We start from the raw sequence: 5,210 nt of genomic DNA, 5'->3' as shown, positions 1-5,210 counted from the left end.
ATCTATCTATCTATCTATCTATCTATCTATCTATCTATCTATCATCTATCTATCTATCTATCTATCTATCATCTATCTATCATCTATCTATCTATCTATCTATCTATCTATCTATCTATCATCTATCTATCATCTATCTACCTACCTACATATCTATCCTAGATAGACTCATCCATTCTTCCATTGTCCTCAGTTTTTTCCTACCCATTGACTTTATGTCCGTTTCTACATCTTTTTACTAAAGTGCTTGGATAATTGGGTTGCTTTTTTTGGTTAAAATTGTATGTAGTCTAAACTGTTCTCACTAGCTAAAAGCATAAATGCATAAATCATATTTTATTCATTGTTGCAACATGAGGCTTCATTCTCAGTTAAGTATGTAAGTTGTTAAAATTGAGGGCAATAGGAAAATGAATGGTATGTATGTATGTATGTATGTATGTATGTCCATGTGCATGTATGCCTGTGTGTATGAGAGAGAGAGGAGAGGGAGTAGGAGAGGGAGAGGGAGAGAGAGAGTGCTTTGATATCATTTATGAGAAGAAGAGCTTTTACAAGGTTTTTTTTTTTAGTCAGGACAAATTCAGATAATCAAGAACTTTTCAGGAGGGACAATCAACCCCATCTCAAAGAAAACCTTCAACTACTGGAATTAAGCTTGAGGGAATTAAGCTTAATGGCTTGGTAAGTGTGGTGGTATGATGGGAAGGGGACTCTAATTTGTGACATAGGAAGACAAAAAAAAAGAGGTCATGTCAACTTTACAGTTGTATCTCAGTTTGGTCCTGTTCTGCCTATCTTTCTTTGCCAAGTTTTATGGTAGAGTATATATACTATGGAGTGTATGACAGCTGGTGTCTGCACTTGTATCTATGTTCAAATCAAGTGAATGAAGGTGGAAGGAAAATGGGGGACAGATGGCTGGACTATTGGCTTACAGTGAGGAAGTAAGCTGGCAATGTTGTGCACTTTATAGCTTTTCTAGCATGCTTATATGTCTGTCATGATATGGAGAAAGTTGGGGAAGGATTGTCATAGAGGATGCTTTAGAATAGCAGGGGTACAACAATACCACAGACGATGGTGAATACTGGCATGACACACTTTAAATGTGAGGTTATCTTCCTTGGAGAAGGTATATGCATTTGGCATATGACTATATTTGACAGAATGGTAGGGGGCGCCAACATATGAGAGCACATTGAAAATTGTTGGCTTCTTCAGATACAATGAGCATGTTCTAGCCTCCACAATCCCTTCTCCTGGAATCTCTATTTACAGAATCTGACTCCTGAGGCTTCTGAATGAGAGAGAGCATTGTTGAGATGCCTATTAGTCCATTAGAGCTCTATTACTCAATACTGTGTAAAAGAGTGGTTTTTCAAACTATGCCTTGCCCTGAGAGACTGTTTTACAAGCAGCTTTTGACTCCATTTTGAGGCTGGAGGATGACTATCCCATCTGTCTTGTGCCCATACATCCCACACTGGTAAATTCCTGGAAATAGCAAAAGTACCACCCTATGCAGGGTGGTATCATCAGGGTGGATAAGGGCACATGAATCATTAAAACCATACCAGAATAAAGAGACCATTATCTGGACTCCATGTATAACAAGACATCTAATGTTGCCATGGCAATGATCCTCACTGACCTGTCACCTAGTCACCTGGGTTTTGCATTGAGAACCCACAGACAGAAGATTCCAAACAGTCCCAGGGCTTTACCTTGACTCAGTCCCCATAGCCACTCGAATTGCCATCTTTTCAGCTGCCCTTCTGTTCATTCATCCAGCCTGTTTCCTTCACCTCACTCCTGCTCTAACCCTGCAGCCTGACCCTATAGCCAAACAGCCAGCATCTAAACAGCAGTCACGCATCTTCTTATCCTTCTCTTAGCTTAGTTTGTTGTTATCAACACAGATACTTATTGATAAGTATCCTTATTCATTTCCCAACTTTGGCCTCTATGGCCTCTTTGATTGTTTTTGGTGTTTGTTTGTTTTTCTAGACAGGGTTTCTCTGTGTAGCCCTGGCTGTCCTGGAACTCACTCTAGACCAGGCTGGCCTTGAACTCAGAAATCTACCTACTTCTGCCTCCCAATTGCTGGGATTAAAGGTGTGCGCCACCACTGCCCAGCTCCGTGGCCTCTTTGAAACTGCTGAGAGATCTTGTATATTTGACGATTTCAATCATTCTGCAACCTGGACACATATGCTTACATTTATAATTACTGTGTGATGTGTAATGCATGATATGAGGGTTCATACTAGTAATTAAATTTGAAATAAATGAATGAAAAAAGGAGGAGTATGTGGCAAATTGACACTGTTGAACCTGCCTTAGTTTGAGAATCTATTGTTATTCAATAAATTCTGACACTCTGTAAGGACATGTTTATCTATGTTTCTGACATATTGTATTCATGACAAGTGACATTCCATTAAACTCCAGTCTGTGGAACCCCAATGAGGTGTGGTTTGACACTTGGAGAAATTAGATAAAGTGGAGTTGGGGAGTCAAGGTACACCAGGCAAAACCTTCTATTACAGGCTGCGGAGACATGGTGGCTGAATCACTGGATGATGCTAGCCAGTGATTAAAGTCGTTGGGGCACCATCTTGTTGGCAGTCCTATCAGTTCAACCTTGCTTTAGCTGTTAATGGAATTGGACTGGATTTTTCAGCTGCTGATTCAGTGTCACACCCTATCACTGTAAAGTGTTATTTATGTGGGGATGTTTTTAAGCCAGATATTTTAGTTTTCCTATAAGAAAGAGTTTACAAAGTCAGTGTATGCCTTGAGCTTCTCTTGGTCTGAGAGGAAGTCACAGGGAACCACAGGATTTGCTTTTAATTGAAACAGAAAGTCATTCCATGCTATAGAAGCAGCATGTGCCTTGCTGAGGGCAGAGTGTCCACCATAGTCCACCGCATGGATTTTGTCTTCCCTAGCAACCTGATATGAGGCTTAGCTGGAGATTGCTTTCTGGATTGAATGCTGCCAGAAGGGAAGTTAAATTGCTCATGGATGAGTTTGTTCTCCTGCATCTCTGATTGCAAAAACTGAGTACCATTCATTTTAAGTCAGACATCAGTAGATCAATCAGTCTGGCATTAGCTCCTTTGGAAAACTATTTCAGCTCTTATTAACATGTGACCTTCTCACCTCAGAGCATAGAAAGTACCCTGAAGGGTGGCTATGACTCTAAGAGTGAAAATATCACTCAACTATAACTAAGAGACAGGGACCCAAGGAGTCCTTAGCTTTATGCATATAATTAATGGGCTCTCAAAAATAAAACACCATTGGAGTGAGACGGTGAGTCAGGAGGTTACATTTAAAGTCAGCTGTCAGCAACTGTATAGAGCAGTGAGGGATTTACATGAATGTTTAAGGTACACTTAGAATCATGTTTCTCAAATAACATAATAAATGTTCTGTATGGTCCAGAGAACTACCTACAATAGTTGACACAGTACTTTTGGTTTTGAATGAGTGAACTTATATATAGCAAGGAAGAGAGAAAGAATAATTAGCGAGGAGCAGATAAAAGAAGCAGGTGACACATAAAACACCGACAAATAGGTGTTCATAACTCCTACCTGAGATGGCGGGAGCAGCCTGACTGATAGAGCAAACAACACACAGACAGCAAACAGACATTGCCTGGGGGACCCTACTGAGTGGGTCAGTTGGAATTCCCAGTAGGGAGAGAAGCAGAGCAGGCTGTCCTCTGCCAGAGGCTTCCAAATAAAAGACCAAATAGCATCGGATTGAGCTCCAATAGTCACTGAGCAGAAAGTGGCAAGAGACACTGTGAAGGCCAGTTAAAACTTCTGCGAGAGTCTGGGTCATGAATTTCAACTTCCCATTCTTACGTCATGAGACAAACCTTGCTAATGTTTTACATGCTCTCAAAGATACAATGCTTATATTCCTGGGATATTTTTTTCTCATATTTTCCCTGCTACAGGCCCAAGGGTCATTAGGGGTTCCGAGTCAGCGATCTCAGACAAGGGGTCTTGGAAAGCATTTGAAATAAACATGCTGAGGTCTGGCTGGGATATGGGAGGTCTCCTTGATCCTAAAACTGGCTTTCAACAAGCTTAAATAGCACATGGCAATTTATCAATATAGTACACTTTAAAATAAACAGATGCTGAATTATTACTAGGGCTAATAGGGCAATGAAGGATGACTACACATATAGCTAAAGGAAAGAAATGAATAAAGCATGCTGATACAGCATGGCATTTCATGATTTAGTTTTAGGTTTTTAGTTGAGTTTTACCACACAGACAAAGTCATACATGTACATACCCTACATATATGATCACACATAGTCACATACACACACCACACACCATCACACACAGAGACACGTATACACACAAACTTGCCCCATATATGTAATCATACACACAGCACATACATAATTATACAAATGCCTGACATAACACAATCACACACTCACAACAGACACAATCACACACATACAAGCACACATACTTACCCCACATACACAATTATGCACATATCCACATATCACCCTACATACATATAATCTCACATCCACATCACACAGCACACATATCATATACCACTCACACACTCTTCACACTCATGACATCCCCTCACTTGTAGTGTACACATGCTGCTTTATCCAATTTAACATACTCAGATAAGGTATAACCTCTCATGAACAGCCATAATATAGGAGAATGAGTAGGGAGATGTTGCTAGTGAGACAATGATGTCTTTTCGAACTTGCCTGCTAAGAGTCAGTTGAAATTAGAGTAGATAGGCAGTTGTTACATTTAGGGGTATTGTCCTAGCTAGCATGGTATCTCTCCTCTTTACTCCCATTTATTCTTCTGGCTGGTCAGTGTACTTGTATCTAAGCCTATTCCTATTGTCCAGTCTACTCTAATAACAAAACAAAAATCAGATTATCACAAAAATCTGTTTAGGAAAATGATAGAAAGATAGTTCAAGGTGACCAAGAATCATCTTGTCTCCTAGCCCCTGGTTTTTAAAATGAGAAAACAGAGTCTATCTTGTTGAGTTAAATGAACTTTTCTATACTGAAGGATTTATTAAGCTATGTATATTATATATAGTGTGCATCAATATATATATATATGTATATATATATGTATATATATTATATATAAAATGTATAGTGTATATATTTGGTTTCATGTTTT

Source organism: Grammomys surdaster, unplaced genomic scaffold (assembly GCF_004785775.1).
Source record: "Grammomys surdaster isolate TR1022 unplaced genomic scaffold, NIH_TR_1.0 64, whole genome shotgun sequence".
Taxonomy (NCBI): domain Eukaryota; kingdom Metazoa; phylum Chordata; class Mammalia; order Rodentia; family Muridae; genus Grammomys; species Grammomys surdaster.
Note: the sequence above shows the minus strand (reverse complement) of the source record.